Below are 18,103 nucleotides of genomic sequence, written 5' to 3'. Positions count from 1 at the left end.
TCACATTGGATTTAGACAGTTGGTAAAGAAACAACAAAGCCAAAAATTGGTGGGCCATTAGCTTTAATCCTAGCTTGTACCCAATAGGCAAGTAAAAACACACACTGGGCTCCAAAACCCATTCATTCAGTGCTCACAAAGCTACTGACTTATCCAAGATTCCTAGAATCCAAGGTTTCTAGCTCACCAGCCTTATTCACCTCTGTTCTCCATCTCCTTCTCTCTGCACAAACTGGCTTCTCCTTCAGCACTCTGCCATCTTGGCTGCTTCTCCTCTCCTCCATATGGGCTTTCTCTGCTCTCCTCTCAGCATGAATTCCTCCTAGAACATAATCACTCTTCTCCCAAAACAACGTGATCTCTCTTCCTTTTAAAACCTTTTGGCATGAAAACCCTCCTCAACACATATTAACATAATCATGCCTATCCCAAGCAAGAAGAGCAACTAATATCATCACCTGGGCAACAGGCTTCTACTTGGGCAGCACTATCTTTAACAAAATGAGCATAATATATTTTATCTGCCTAACAATCCAACCCTAGGCTCACTTTACTACCCACAATCTACACCACTGGCATCCCTGTGCAAAGAAATTAAGCATATTACACAAATCACAGCAACATGACAAATCATACAATTTTAACAATTACAAAGGTACATTTCACCGGTCTTTGAGCACTTTGCCAAAAGCACAAAATGTCCTTGGACTTCTTTCTAGACATGAGAAAAGCTTTCTGGGGAAGAGGAGTGCTTCCAGCAAAGCCACTCCCCACCCCATCAGGGTATTTCACATTGTCCAAAATCTGTAAGTCCATCCAACAAAGGAGCCAGTGTTCACACTGGTCATAGTCCAGGAATCAGTCCAAGCACATGGAGACTCAGCCACCCCCCTCATTCCTGCCATCCTGGCAGGTCTTACACTGTCCCAAAGAGGAGCACGTGGAAATGGCAGTCAGCATTTCCATCTCTGCTCTGCAGAACATGATGACATTCACCCCTATGTCCCCAAATCACAGACCTACCAGGGGCATAACAGGTACTCCTTGCTGCTGGGATCTCCTCCTCTGGAAACTGTGGTTTTAAACTCCAGCCCAATTCTCCTTATCCTCCAAAGAGGAACTGAAAACACCAGCTCCCACTGCCAGGCTCAAGTCCCAGGCCGCTGCCACCTTCTGCTCTGCAGACCTTGTAGCCCCAGCCCCAGCCTTAACCTCAGCCTCCTGCTGCTGCTGGCTCTCCACAATATCCAGGGCAATCTGCAACTTATGAACCTGTGATTGCTTCTCCAGTGGTTGCTCCATTTCCAAGCAAACCTCACAAATCTGATCAGCCTTTTCCAGTGCTTGTTCCAGCTCCAGGGTTGGCATCTCTTTCTCCATTTGCTCCAGCTCCTTCCACTGCTCAGTTTGCAGGTCCTGAGCAGCCTCCTCTACAGAACTCTTGGTTTCTTCATGCATGGCTATAAAAGTCAGTCAGCCTATGGTCCCCAAAAGGACAGCCACTGGGAACCATAACAGCAGCCATTCCCTACTCCACTGCTCAAAGGTGGTAGTGGCTCCATACCAAATTCCAAATCCTGCCATAGACTATGCCAGATATAAAGTCAATAGCCACAGGCACCATCACAGCAGCCTGGCTTATGCAGGTTCTCATTGGATTCGGACAGTCGGTAAAGAAACAACAGAGCCAAGAACTGGTGGGAAATTACTTTTAATCTTAGCTTGCACCCGGCGGGCAAGTAAAAACACACACTGGGCTCCAAAACCCACTTATTCAGTGCTCACAAAGCTACTGACTTACCTGAGTTTCCTAGAATCTATGGTTTCTAGCTCACCAGCCTTATTCACCTCTGTTTTCCATCTCCTTCTCTCTGCACAAACTCTGCACCAACTGGCTTCTCCTTCAGCACTCCACCATCTTGACTGCTTCTCCTGGCCCCCTCCACGTGGCCTTTCTCTGCTCTCTGCTCTCCTCATAGAACCTAATCCCTCATCTCCTGGAACAATGTGATTTCTCTTTCTTTTAAAATAGTTTTGGACGAAAGCCCTTCCCCAACACATATTAACATAATCACACCCATCTTTAACAAAGTGAGCATAATATATTTTATCTGCCCAACAATCAATTCCAAAAATGTTTAACTCTTTTTTTTGCATGTCTCTCTTTCTTCTGTTGTTGTGTGTGTTTTAATTTCTTCCCATCCTTACAGTCATGATCTTTATAGAGGTTATTGTTCACCTCTTTTCCAGCTATGCAGTAGCTTATTTGTTGGCTGTTCCGTTGTATAGTATAGAAAATTTGAAAATTGAGTATGGCACTCACCTATTCAAAGAACTCCAGTTTTCTCTTACTCACCTAAAACTAAATTTGTCATTGTTGACATTCAAGAACCTTCCCATCTATAATCAGAATGTTCAATAAACGGTAATCCAAAGAACCTATTTCTGTCTTTAAAAATCGTACACATTTTCCTTTATTCAATCAAAAACAAGGCTGAACATGATCATGTCCTTAAATGACACTTCTTTTAATCATCTCCAGTTGTATATTTAAATGTTATCTAAGAGTTGGGATTTATTATTATTCAACTTTGCATTCCCCCAATGGATTATAAAGAGTAAGATTTAATTCTTTCAAAAATATTTAAAATCTACTTATAAAAAATGCCTGAATCTCACATACACAAGAAAGATACAATTACTAAGGTAATTTGATAATTTATAGAAAATACCACACACAACATTTCAGGATATAATACTCATGGCTAAAATATCTATTACAGCATTCCAATTTGAAAACTAAATAAAAAGAATTCTGTATAAGTACAAAGAAAACAACATGTAAGTATTAAAACCAAAATAGATTCCTGGTTCAGAATATTTTTCAGTATAACGCTGTTGGCATTAATTTCTTACCCTTTTATTATCTGAAATGTTGTTAGTGATCAGAATATATAAAACCTGTGTACCAGGCCCTGACCAGTTTACTCAGAGGACAGAGCATTGGCTCAATGTGCAGACCTCCCAGTTTCGATCCCTGGTCAGGGCACACAGGAGACGTGACCATCTGATTCTCTTCCCTCTTCTTTTTCCCCTTTTCTTCCACTCTCACAGCCAGTGATTCAACTAGTTTGTGTATAGGCCCTGGGAGCTTAGGATAGCTTGGTTGATTTGAGCATGGGCTCCAGAAGGGGGTTGCTGAGTAGAGCCAGGTCAATTGGGGCAGATGTGGAAGTCTGTCTTTCTATCCCTGTCCTCTCACTTAAAAAGCAAACAAACAAACAAAAAAACAGTGTAACCAAAGACAATATTGCTGAACTAATGCTTTAAATTCTGCCTGATTAAGCACATGCAAACCATAGCATTTAGTCTTTAGTCTATCATAACTCCAGAAATGATATACCATATTTGAAACAAAAATTTTGTTTAGAGAAAAACTATGACTTGCAATCTGCCTCAAAACTAGTTTGTTTAATGAAGAGAGTAAATAATAAAAGAGACAGCATTCTGCTAGAAATTCTATTCCCCCCAATTTAAAGTACTTAACATAAAGCCTGAAACAGCAATGGCATTGGTCTCTAGTCTGCTCACGATCAATACATATTGTTTTAAGTAATGATTTTTACTCATAAATTTTCCTATTTTGCTGCAGCTGATTTAATAAATTAAGAAAACTACTCTTTTTCTTTCTCAGCAATATCTCTGCCAGCAGTTCTGGTTCATGAACTTTGATTGCTAAAAACCATAAAATTAAAAAGACAAAAATCTATTTCAGTTAAGACAGTTTTGTGGAAAAGCAGGTGTCTAATAAAAAGCCCTACTCCCTGGTGTTGAGGCAAAAACAACAGTTGAAGAACAAAGAACCATCTTTCCTGTGGAGTTTAAATTAAATTCAGAATGTGTTTCAGCGGGGCCTTAACAGTATCTATGACTGGGATACTTGGGCTTAGCTTATGTCTCCACATGCTTTTGCGTTGTTGAAGCATATATAGTCAGTTTGTACATTCACTAAAATGGTATTAGTGATAACCAACTATGTAAATGTGTAGTTATTATTTGTGACCTTGTGTTACATATTTTACCTATGCAAGCTATAAGGAAAATACCACATTAAGACTGTTATAGTTGTCTTTTGTTTTTATTGGCAGTATTTAGTCCATACTATGTGTTTTACTTTTTCAGTCACAACTGCCAGTCTCACTGCCTCATATGCAGCTAAATCTCTACTGCCTGAAGAAGCTCCTTCTGTCAGTAATTAAAGAAAATTCTGCCTCTGGATGAGCTGCCATTGTACAAGGGGTATAAAGCAGCTACTATTAACTCAGTAGTTTTTTACTGGTAGTAACTTTTTTAAAAAATTTTTTATTTATTCATTTTAGAGAGGAGAGACAGAGAGAGAGAGAGAGAGAGAGAGAGAGGAGAGACAGAGAGAGAGAAGGGGGAGGAGCTGGAAGCATCAACTCCCATATGTGCCTTGACCAGGCAAGCCCAGGGTTTCGAACCGGCGACCTCAGCATTTCCAGGTCGACACTTTATCCACTGCACCACTACAGGTCAGGCCGGTAGTAATTTTTAATTGCTGTTTCTTGTAGTCACTATAGAAAGAGGAATAGAAGCAAAAGAGGGATGTAAGCTTGACATAAAAATAATTAGATACCTCTCTCCTTTGTTTGTTTGTTTCTTTCTCTCTTTCCTTTGTTATTTCTTCCTTCCTTCCTTCCTTCCTTCCTTCCTTCCTTCCTTCCTTCCTTCCTTCCTTCCTTCCTTCCTTCCTTCCTTCCTTCCTTCCTTCCTTCCTTCCTTCTGGACAAATACAGAGTCAGAGAGAGGGACAAATAGGGACAGACAGACGGGAAGGGAGAGAAATGAGAAGCATCAATTCTTTGTCATGAGGCCTGACCTGTGGTGGCGCAGTGGATAGAGCGTCGACCTGGAAATGCTGAGGTCACCGGTTCAAAACCCTGGGCTTGCCTGGTCAAGGCACATATGGGAGTTGATGCTTCCAGCTCCTCCCCCCTGTCTCTCTCTCTCTCTCTCTCTCTCTCCTCTCTAAAATAAATAAATAAAATAAAAATTAAAAAAAAAATTCTTTGTCATGGTTCCTTAGTTGTTCACTGATTGCTTTATCATATGTGCCTTGACCTGGGGCTAGAGTGAGTGACCCTTTGCTCAAGCCAGTAATGTTGCACTCAAGCCAGCAACCTTTGGGCTCAAATCAGCAACCATGAAGTTGTGTCTATGATCTCATGCTCAAGTCAGTGACCCCACACTTAAGCTGTTGAGCTCGTGCTCAAGCTAGATAAGCCCGCACTCAAGCTGGTAACTCCAAGGTTTTGAACCTGAGTCCTCTGCATCTCAGTCCGATGCTCTATCCACTGTGCCAACGCCTGGTCAAGTTATTTTTCTTTCTTTTGAAATAACTCTTCTGATGTTCATTTTGTCTATTTGGTGTGAGTTAAGAGTTATCAGCTTTTAAAACATAGAATTAAAAACAGACTAGAATTGGCCTTCCAACCAATTAAAGTGTTTTCACTAGTAACTCAATTATGTGTTGCATTTAGTATGCAGAAAATGTAAGAATGGGTTTCTTTCCAAATCTGTATCCTTTACTATATGTTGAATTACCCAGTACAGACATGACAGAGTATGCAGTCAAATGGTATTTAACCCAGTAACACGCATATTTTTTGTAGACCATGCAATATTAACTAGAAAGTTATCCCATTCTTATTTGGACACCTTTCATATTATAAAGGCTGAGTTGTTTTAGAGGCTATCAAGATGCTATGGATGTTGCAGAGTAGGAAAAAAGCAGTGTAATATTTATTTCATACTTGATGTGAATAATGGTCTTAAGATATATGTGTATAGTCAGTTTAGTGGTCAGTCAATTGAATCATCTAGGGTGAAAAACAAAAAATTACAGTGAGTTTAATAAAAGAGTTGAAACAAGAATTAAAAATTACTAAATCAGCTGATTACTAATTGGGAGATTAAATATTAATAACTGATATTTATTAAAACTTATTATCATATACAATATTCAAATATAGTGAGTTCAACTCTTGATGAGATTATCAGAAGAAGTCCTTCTGGATAAATATTTTTATTCCCAATCTGTCTCTCCTGAAGAGCAGACATGTCTTGATTCTATACCTTGACAATGTAAAAGAGTTTATTGTGAGACTCCTATCATTATCTCTAACTCTCCAAATAAAAATAAGAAGCAGAATATTTTCTTTGCTCAAATTTTCTTAAGATTTAACTCTTTATAGTCTCCTTAAATAAGGCCTAATCTCCTAAAATATTCCTGAAATGTTAGGACACTAAAAAGTGTACAGTATATTTGTTTATTAAGACTTTGCTACTATTTCAAATTCATATTATTTAGTTTGAATATTAGCTTTTTTTTTCTACATCCACTTCTCCAACCTTTTATTTTACCCTTTCTGAATGGGAACTTAATTTCTTATTATAACATTACTATGTGATCTGTGTTGTCAAGATGAATCAGTTTTCACTTACCCTTTGCAGTATTTATTGAATTTTCTTAAAAGTAAAATAATAAAACAAAGAGATTTCAAAGTTATAAACATTATTTTATAAATAAGTGTATAATATTTGTAAGAATGTGACCAATAAATAAAAAAACACAACAATTAATCATGTTATCATAAAAAATAAAGTTTTCCTTTTCTGTTTTTATTATAGTATGTCACAACTTTGGTATTGTCAAACTTTGTGACACTTAAAATTGAAATTTATCAGCATGTAATGATTTTTGCACTTCTTATTAAATTAAAAAAATAAATTTTCAGCAGAATGTGTTTTTCTTTCATAGGTGTACTCAAAGAAAATGGTCTGAATGAATAAATATATAAGTGATAATGAATGTCATCTGTGGTTGTAGAGTCATGGGTATGTCCTCCCCTTTCTACAGTGTGTCTGTAAAGTCACGGTGCACTTTTGACCGGTCACAGGAAAGCAATAAAAGACGATGGAAATGTGAAATCTGCACCAAATAAAAGAAAAACCCTTCCAGTTTTGTAGGATGATGTGGCAGCATGTACGCATGTGCAGATGATGACGTAACACCGTGTATACAGTGGAGCAGCCCACGGCCATGCCAGTTGAGATGTGGACGGTACAGAGGAAAGTTCAGAGTGTTCTGTGGCTTGCTAAATTTGAATCTGTGACCAAAGTGCAACGTGAATATTGGCACGTTTATAACGAAGCACCACCACATAGAAATAACATTACTCGGTGGGATAAACAGTTGAAGGAAACTGGCAGTTTGGTGGAGAAATCCCGTTCTGGTAGGCCATCAGTCAGTGATGAGTCTGTAGAGGCTATACAGGATAGCTACCTAAGGAGCCCTAAAAAATCTGTACGTGAGCCCACAACAAACTGCACTGAATACGTATGAAACTAGAAGAGTTTTCCTTTTATTCGGTGCAGATTTCACATTTCTATCATCTTTTGTTTCTTTCCTGTGACTGGTCAAAAGTGCACCATGACTTTACAGACACACTGTATTACTAAAGTTTATTTTTTTCTAAATTATGACATTAGGTTTCTAATAAAAAAAAGTAAAATCTTAATTTTTAAAACAAGTAGAATCATTTTAAAAAATAGATTTCCAGCCCTGGAAGATAGCTCGGTTGGTTAAAGCATCTTCCAGAGTGCAGAGCTTGCTGGGTCAATCCCCAGTTAGGGAATATACAGGAACAGATTGATGCTTCTATCTCTCTCCCTCTCTTTCTCTCTTGCTAAAATCAATCAATCAATAAAAATTTAAAAAAATAAATTTCAGATAATTTGTTTAAAAATTTAACAGTTGTAAATTTTCTGATAGAAACTCATTTCATCTAAATATGTTTGTCATAAAAAATAAAAGAATTCTTAAGTAAGGTGGAATTTCTAAAACCTGAAGAAGAACCGTTTATATATGGTTTAAAAACAAACAAACAACAAAAGAATACAATTAGCTTTCTTTTTGTATGTTGGAAAATGAACACCATGAAAAAAAGGGTACCTAGAAAAATCATATCCAGTTATCAATATCAAAACTTAGAAGAAGCCCTGGCTGGTTGGCTCAGTGGTAGAGCGTCGGCCTGGCGTGCAGAAGTCCCGGGTTCGATTCCCGGCCAGGGCACACAGGAGAGGCGCCCATCTGCCTCTCCACCCTTCCCCCTCTCCTTCCTCTCTGTCTCTCTCTTCCCCTCCCGCAGCGAGGCTCCATTGGAGCAAAGATGGCCCGGGCGCTGGTGATGGCTCATTGGCCTCTGCCCCAGGTGCTAAAGTGGCTCTGGTCGCAACAGAGCGATGCCCCGGAGGGGCAGAGCATCGCCCCCTGGTGAGCAGAGCATCGCCCCTGGTGGGCGTGCGGGGTGGATCCCGGTCAGGCGCATGTGGGAGTCTGTCTGACTGTATCTCCCTGTTTCCAGCTTCAGAAAAATACAAAAACAAAACAAAACAAAAAAACCTTAGAGACAGGTGAGCAAGTAAAGTCAAGTTAGACCCACAGAAAATATTTTTTTCCTCTCATCTTCCTTAGAGTCTTTGTCTAGCCCTCCTGGTACCCTATACTAGATAATTCATACACATGACTAATGGCAGAAGAATTGAGCTTGCAAAGCAAACCAAATTTCATTCAGTATTAAGATTTTTAAATTTTATCAATTTCCCTTTGAGGGCACCTCAATTCATGTGCATTAAGCTGGAAAAGAGAAAAATCTTTTTTAGGTAAAGTTGACCAATGCAAAAAAAGAGAAGAAAGAGGGTTTCCTGGAAGGAAAAGTATTCATCCCAGAATGAAAAAAAAAAGTATACCATACAGCATCCTAGAAATAGGAACTCAGTGCTACCTTCTCTCTTAGATAAGGAGGAGAGAACAACTACATGAGCTATAAATATTCTTTGTAAGAATAGCAATATAGAGAGAAGTTGATAGAATTTTAATGAAAGATCTTGTATCTAATACACATTACTCTAGATTTAAATGGCAGTGATAGATTAATAAGTATACTGCCTTTAAGATTGGGTAGAAATGGCCCTGGCCGGTTGGCTCAGTGGTAGAGCGTCGGCCTGGCGTGTGGGGGACCCGGGTTCGATTCCCAGCCAGGGCACATAGGAGAAGCGCCTATTTGCTTCTCCACCCCCCACCCCCTCCTTCCTCTCTGTCTCTCTCTTCCCCTCCCGCAGCCAAGGCTCCATTGGAGCAAAGATGGCCCGGGCCCGGGCGCTGGGGATGGCTCCTTGGCCTCTGCCCCAGGTGCTAGAGTGGCTCTGGTCGCGGCAGAGCAACCCCCCCGGAGGGGCAGAGCATCGCCCCCTGGTGAGCAGAGCATCGCCCCTGGTGGGTGTGCTGGGTGGATCCTGGTCAGGCGCATGCGGGAGTCTGTCTGACTGTCTCTCCCCATTTCCAGCTTCAGAAAAATACAAAAAAAAAAAAAAAAGATTGAGTAGAAATAATCTAAAGCTGAGGTCAACTGAGTTTCTAAATAAATCTCCAAATGTGTACCAGAAATTACAACTTTTAAAACCAAATTATTTACAAATTCTTAGTCTTTATGATAAAGACATACACACATCTATCTTAAAATATTGGGAAAACCCAGCATCATCTCACTATTATAAACTCAGCTAATTAGCAAGCTTAATTCCTCCTGCCACCTTAATTCCTCTTTGTCATGAAATATAACATATTCATAGGTTCTGGAGATTAGAACATAGACATATCTGAGAAGCTATTATTTTGCTTATTACACAGCCTAAAGCAGAGAGAGTTTCTGAATAGATTCCCAAGCTCATAACAGCAACAACAGTGTTTCAAGTCACATTCTTATTTGCAGAACCTGAACATTCTGAGATAAGTATAGACATACACACACATTTATCATAAATTGTTTTCTATAGATAATTATTAACTATCAAAAGTCAATCCTTAATGAAGTCAAGTTCTATTAGTTTCTTGTGGATGCTATAACAAATAGCCATAGATAAGAAGGCTTAAAACAATAGAAATTTATCCTATTAGAGCTGTAGAAACAGAAAATCTGAAATCAAGGTGTTTTTAGAATCATGCTTCTACCAGAGGCCTTGGGAGATTTTTTTTTATTGCCTCTTACAGGTTTCTTTAGCTACTCATATTACTTGTCTCGTACCTGCATCATTCCAGTCTCTCCATCCTCACATTGTCTTCTCCTCTGTGTGTCTGTCTAATCTTCTTCTGCCTTCATTTTATAAGAATACTTACAGTGGCATTTAGGGCCTAACAGGAAACCCTTCTTATTTCAAATCCTTAACTTAATTATATCTGCAAATATCCTTTTCCCAAATAAAAAAAAAACAAAAACATTTATGTGCCCCAGGAATTAGGATGTGAACATATCTTTGGGATCACTCATACATACACTTTAAGGGGCCTGACCTGTGGTGGCACAGTGGATAAAGTGTCAACCTGGAATGCTGAGATCGCTGGTTCAAAACCCTGCACTTGTCTAGTCAAGATACATATGGGAGTTGAAGCTTCCTGCTCCTCACCCCTTTCTTTCTTTCTCTCTTTCTCTCTCTCTCTCTCTCTCTCTAAAATGAATACATAAGAAAAAAACCAAATACACTTTAAGGGTATAGAGTGTATATCATTGAAATAAATTAAAAATTATGAACTGGTTCCGGTCAGTTGGTTCAGCGGTAGATTGTCAGCCTGGTGTGTAGAAGTTCCAGGTTTAATTCCTAGTCAGGGTACATAGAAGAAGCACCCATGTGCTTCTTTACCCCTCCCCCTCCTTTCTTTCTATCTTCCTCTCCCACAGCCATGGCTTCAATGAACAAGTTGGCACTGGGTTTTGAGGATAGCTCCATGGCCTCACCTCAGGCACTTGGCCCCAGACAGGGTTTTTTCAGGTGGATCCTGGTCAGGGCACATGGAAGTCTGCTTCTCCACCTCCCTCCACTTCTTGCCTCTCATTAATTTAAATATATATCTATATACAGTTATATAGATATAGATATATAGATATATATAGATATATAAATATAGATAGATATAAATATAGATGATATAGATATATAGATATATATGAACTAGTTTTCTCATTACATAGAGAAGAAATAAAGTAAACTTCTAGGCCAAGTACTGAAAAGCCTAAATATTGAAAGAGTACAGATATGGGACAGCAGATATGGGACAGTTTTTCAGAGAAAGTAATGTCTTACTCTTACACAGGTCCAAATCTTAAGTTGTTGGAGGAAGGCTGAAATGGGCATCGATAAGCTAAGAGATCTCTGAATGTCTAATGACTATGCCTTTTACTTTCAGTCTCTATTAGTTCAGAACATTATACTTCAAAGTGTAAATGGAAAACTAACAAGATAAAAACAGGTTCAGTTGTAAAAATATAGTTTCATTTTTTATAGCTAAACTTTGTTATATGTGCAATATATACCGAATATACTTATAATTCTTCTATATTTTTCAATTAAATGGTCGTTTGAGCTATACTAGAATGTTTTCCAAGTAAGTACACTCACCAATTCCCCCAAAAAAACATTTTACCACTTTCCAGCTTTAGAAAAACTATTTCCTTCACTGACCTAGAAAAATGATATCTCTGGTTTTTTTAGGTATGGGGTCAGATAAATTTAAGGAAGGAACAGAAAAGATCATATACCTTGAAGATCAGTATCGCTACACAGTAGAAATAAATTCTCTGAAGTTAGCTAAGTGTGTGTGTGTGTGTGTGTGTTTATGTGTGTAAGTTGTTGCTATTTTATATGTGAACTATGTCATTTCTGAAGTTCTCTGATTATCACTCTAAAATAAGTTTAATCTATTAAAGCTTACACAATGATTAATATTTTCTAGTAATATTTTTACTTTATTTCATCACTGTTAAATTTCTATCTTTTGTAGCTTTCTCATTTTTATTCTTTTATCTGTCATAAATATTTTATAGCTAAATAATACACTAAGTGGAAAGAAAAAATATTTCACACCTGTACTGTTGAAAATTAAACAGGCCTTCTTTGCATACATTTTAACATGGTTGTGTGGCTTTACACTTTTAGTTACCTATGAGAATCTTCTTTTATGAACCATAAATAGAACTTTTTATATGAATTGAAGGCAGAACATTTTAAATAGTTCAAAGCAATAACAGGACAAATCAATTATTTTTATGTTTAGAAATATATATATTTATATTTACATATTTAAATTATAATTATATTTTACAAAATTGGCATTTTAAGTAAAACTATTAATGTATAAACTCTGTGTTATAAAGCAGATGTGGAAATATGTATACTAGAATATTAATATTTATAAAAATGACTATAAATGAAAGTAGAATTTAAAAACCATAAAAATAAATTAGTTTAATAATTCTGTTCTGAATATACATAATCAAATGTTAGCAAGAGATTATTCCACTGTGCTTATTTTAATTATTTATATGAAAAGGTGTTGTCTTTGAATAAATATAGCAATATTTATATTTATTCATATATTACAATGATACTGCTGAAAATAATAAGATTGTGAGTCTGTCTTAGCTACTTAAATTGTATCAGTCTATCTTAAAGTTATATCTAGTTTAGAACTTAGATTCTTTTGTTCACACACTCTATGGTTGTAATTAAGTCTTTGGAAAAAATATAAATGTTGAAATATTTAAATAATTATGTGGTAGTTTTATGCACTATACATTTATTATGAGCAAGAAAAACATAACTTCTGGTATGCCATGTAGCACTAACATTCTCATTTTCCTTAAATACTATTTTTTTATATTACCAAGCATCTCTCGATTTTCATGAAAGCAGAATAATAGAAAATACTGAGCATAGAAAAATTTTTAAGATTCTTTTTTCTAAAATGGAAGAGGACAAATGAGGTTGTAGCAGACGGAAGAATGTATATTGCAGATAAGTTTTGGGTTTTGTTTGTCAGTTTGTTAGTTTATTAAGTTGCAAAAAACAGCAACTTTTTTGTATGCTAACAGAATAATTCAGTAAAGTGCCAAAATATTAATACACGACAGAGAGAAGAAAACTGATAAAAAATAATGTAGTTTAAGAGGTGTGAGTGGTAGTTTCAGTGCACATGTGAAAGGCTGGCTAAGTCATCCTAAAAGTAAATTTGTATAGGAAGTCAGCATGGTACATTATTTTGCAGAGTATAAGTATAGGCTAACTTCTAGGCTCTTTATTTTGTTCCATTAATCTATGTCTGTTATTATGTCAGTACCAACAAACAAAATAAAAACAGACTCATAGATGCAGAGAACAGATTGATGTTTGCCAAAGGGTAGGGAAGCTATGGGATTTGGTGAAAATGATAAAGGATTTAGGAGTAGCAAATGATAGTTATAAAAGTCAAGGGGAATATAGTCAGTAATATTGTAATAACCACTGATATGTATGGTGCTGGAAATAGTGGTGGATCACTAAGTTTAGTTCATAGTTGCAAACATCCAGGAGGATACTAAGTAATTGAGGCTAAAGAAATGATAATAATATACCAGAAATTTCAAGTCTTTTCAAAAAAAATCAAAGAGAGAAAGAAAGAAAGAAAGAAAGAAAGAAAGAAAGAAAGAAAGAAAGAAAGAAAAGAAGGAAGGAAGGAAGGAAGGAAGGAAGGAAGGAAGGAAGGAAGGAAGGAAGGAAGGAAGGAAGGAAGGAAGGAAGGAAGGAAGGAGAAAGAAAGAAAGAAAGAAAGAAAGAAAGAAAGAAAGAAAGAAAGAAAGAAAGAAAGAAAGAAAGAAAGAAAGAAAAAATGAAAATAAGAACATGATGTTAGGAGGAGCAGTAAAAAGTAGGCAGGCCCAGGGAGAGTTGGTCCCAACAGAATTGAAGAACTGTTGGAGCCAATAGAGCAGGAGAAATAATTTGGAAAGCGTGCAAAAGCACAATATTTAAATCTGAGAAAATTAAGATAGTCAGTGGTGGGAAGTGGAAAGAAGTCATAACTGGAGGAAGTTGTGAATAAAACAGTGTACAAAATGTGCTTGATACTTGAATTAAAGTAAAAGTAAATAGAATATTCAGAATAGATTTCTGTTGTGTTCTTTATTTCTCAAATATTGATGCCTGATCATATAATGCATAAATCACAGTAAAATTTAAGGAGTCCAGTAAGGGGAGAAGACGGGGGCAGAAAGTAAAAATATCTGCATGTGAGGATTTGGACTGTCACACATAATCTGAAAGTTAGATGTTTTATTTAAATGGGGCTAATAGATATAATGAGTCCTATACAGATGTTCTCCCACAAAAAGTGCTAAACAAGGGAATTGAATTTAGAGAAAATAAATCCTATTTAAAACAGGAAATTCTGACATATCCTTCTCACTCTTGGCTATATTTGCATGAAGAAGTTGTTTAAGAAAAAATTAAAAATACAATGAAAAGCAGTTAACCATAAACCATAGAAAAGACAACTCCAGATTAATAAAATAGAACTCCTGGAAATAAATAACACAAATATTTAAATAGAAACTTAATAAATAGGCTAAATGATGTATTAAATAAGAGAAATGTAATATTAAATAGTAAAGGTCTGAGTAAATCACCCACAGTGGAGTAAAGAGATACAGAAATATGACAGATATATGGAGGAATGAAAAGTTTTGAATATTGTTAGAAGAAATATAAAAAAGTCAATGAAGAAAATATAATATTTAAAGAAAAGAATGAAGATATTTCTTAGAATTGAAGAAGAACATCGGGCTTTTCTAAGTTTGAAAGAATAACTCTAAGTTCATAGATGAACAAATAACCTATGAAAAACAATGATAAATATATAGTAATGTGCAACACAACACCAAAGGAAAAAAAAAAGTTAAACAACCAGAAATTGATGGATTAAAATCTACAAGTAAATAGCAATTTGATTGAGAGAAAACATTTTTTTAAACATAACGAGTCAACAGCAGAAAAGTGAATTAAAAATGTATCTTAATCTGTCCAGGTTGTTCTAACAAAATACAACAGACTGAGTGTTTTATAGACAAACAAACAAATACATATATATTTTTCATAATTTTGAAATATGAAATATGAATACATATATATATTTCTCATAATTTTGAAGGCTGAAAAATGCTAGAACAAGATACTGGTAGATTTGGTGTTTGGCGAAAGCTCAATTCTTGGTTCATAGGCAGCTGTCTTCTTTCTGTGACCTCTTATGGTGGAATGGGTAAAGAATTCTTTAAGACCTCTTTTATAAGGGCACTAATCCCATTCATGAGGGCTCTGACCTCATGATCCAATTACTTATTTAAAGTCTTACTTCCCTATACCATCATATTGAGGTTGAGGAATTCAACATATAAGTTTTGAGAAAGCAGAATTTGTCTGTCTACAACACAAGGCTTAAGAATAGTTATTTAACGTGTGTGTTTTAACACACCTACATCATTTTCCCAGAGAGGAAAAATTAAAGATACTTACTGAAAACAACTGGTAAACTTAATATCTTTAGACCCTAAACATTTTTAAAAGTCTTTAGATCAAAGAGAAATGATACTAATAAATACTGAGATATTTAAATAGAAATGAAAATCAATGGGAATAATTTGAATAAGAACAAAAGACTATTTTTTTCTCTCTGAAATTATCTAAAATAAATAAGACTAATATAATAATACTCTGGATAATTTATAAGACATCCAATTAAAATATAAAATTCCCATTTATATTTAAATGTTAGATAACAATTTTTACATATATATATATGTTTCAATATTAGTTGGTACATATTTACACTAAAAATTACTTGTTTAACAGGAAATGCAGTTTAATTAAGCATACAACATTTTATTTGGTAGATATCAATATCAAGAAACTTGGCCCTGGCCGGTTGGCTCAGCGGTAGAGCGTCGGCCTAGCGTGCGGAGGACCCGGGTTCGATTCCCGGCCAGGGCACATAGGAGAAGCGCCCATTTGCTTCTCCACCCCTCCGCCGCGCCTTCCTCTCTGTCTCTCTCGTCCCCTCCCGCAGCCAAGACTCCATTGGAGCAAAGATGGCCCGGGCGCTGGGGATGGCTCTCTGGCCTCTGCCCCAGGCGCTAGAGTGGCTCTGGTCGCAATATGGCGACACCCAGGATGGGCAGAGCATCACCCCCTGGTGGGCAGAGCGTCGCCCCCTGGTGGGCGTGCTGGGTGGATCCTGGTCGGGCGCATGCGGGAGTCTGTCTGACTGTCTCTCCCTGTTTCCAGCTTCAGAAAAATGAAAAAAAAAAAAAAAAAAAAAGAAACTTAACCATGTGTTGATGCAATATTTTGACACTTAGAGCATAAATGTTCAGTGGGTGGTCAATAGACTAATATGATTGCAAAGTTTCTATTTTTAAGCTCTGTAATATTAACTAATTATATTAAATTGTGTTCATATTTTACTTGTCACTTCAAATGATGAGAAAAGATAGCTAAAAAGTTAATAAATAAGTAAAAAATCTATAAAATCTTTAAAAGGATATTAAATATTTATTTATGTGACTAGCATAGAGCTTGGAGTAAAATAGCATTCCCAACACATTCAGTGATTTTAGTGCAGATTAGATTGAATTATTAGTATTGATGTAGAAATGAAATTATTTGTATAGAAAGAAAAAAAAATCTCTCTTTGAAACTGTAGTGGTCTGCAAGTAGCACCTTCTAAACTTGCCTTCAGGCCTAGGTAGAAATTTATTTGCTGTATAGTTAAAAGAAGAGAATTCCAAAATTAAAAATAAACTGGCCCTGGCTGGTTGGTTTAGTGGTAGAGCGTTAGCCTGGCATCTGGGGGACCCAGGTTTGATTCCCGGCCAGGGCACATAGGAGAAGCGCCCATTTGCTTCTCCACCCCCCCTCCTTCCTCTCTGTCTCTCTCTTCCCCTCCCGCAGCAGAGGCTCCATTGGAGCAAGGATGGCCCGGGCGCTGGGGATGGCTCCTTGGCCTCTGCCCCAGGTGCTAGATTGGCTCTGGTCGCGGCAGAGCAACGCCCTGGAGGGGCAGAGCATTGCCCCCTGGTGGGCAGAACGTCACCCCCTGGTGGGTGTGCTGGGTGGATCCTGGTCGGGCGCATGTGGGAGTCTGTCTGACTGTCTCTCCCCATTTCTGGTTTCAGAAAAATACAAAAAAAAAAGGGTTAAAAAAAAAAAACTAAACAGTAAATGTAAGAAAAGTGTGGAACATCCTAGAAAAACTATGTATGATCTGTATTATCAGAATATAGAATGTAGAATTTCCAGGGATGGACAGTAAGAGATACAATTTTATAAAATCAGAGCACAAGAATAAGTATAAAAAAACAACTAATTTTAACTTAGTTTATTTCTGGAAATACAATAACTTTCAGTGGGGCCAACCATTATTTCTAACTTTTTTTTGGCATTGTCAGATTTATGTTTATCCTTAAATACAATAATCCAAGTGACTGAAATTTGTCATTAAATTTACAAGATAAGACAGCCTATATTACAGACAAGATAACTTTTAAAACTAATGTTATTGATATTTATATACTCAAAGATTTCTGAATATACTTTCAGCTTTTTTTTCCCCTAAGTATTAATAGTTGATCAGATTGTGTTTTAGCAATTATAACATGCCAATGAACCCTGGCATTTAAGTTAATAAGGTATAAATGCAGACATAGCTTGTTCTTTGGATGGTTGTAATAGCCTGCTGGGTTCCATCAATCATGAAGTAGTTCATGCTAAGACTAAACAAAAGAAAGTACAGAAAAATGGTGGAGAAGGGAAGACTGTTACTGCTTTAAAATTGGATGGCAATACATTTATGACAGTAATATGTTCAAGAGTAACATATAAATATCCATAGAGAGCTTGAGAGACACTAAATTCCTAGCTGGTTATTATCTGAATAAAGTAAAATTTAAACTAAACAATCCTGTACATTTAAATGTAAAATAATTTTATTTACATCAAAATTATTTCATTCTTAGATGACTTAATTCTACACGTTATTATTCTCATGAGAACCTTGTTTCAAATTAAAGTTTTGATTTAATAAATATTATTTTAAATGATAATATTTAAGAGAAATATACTTATTTTAAAATGTTTTTTCAGGCCCTGGCTGGTTGACTCA

Source organism: Saccopteryx bilineata, chromosome 8 (genome assembly GCF_036850765.1).
Source record: "Saccopteryx bilineata isolate mSacBil1 chromosome 8, mSacBil1_pri_phased_curated, whole genome shotgun sequence".
In the NCBI taxonomy this organism is placed as follows: Eukaryota; Metazoa; Chordata; class Mammalia; order Chiroptera; family Emballonuridae; genus Saccopteryx; species Saccopteryx bilineata.
The sequence above is the reverse complement of the archived record's forward strand: the minus strand, read 5'-3'. Positions refer to the sequence as shown.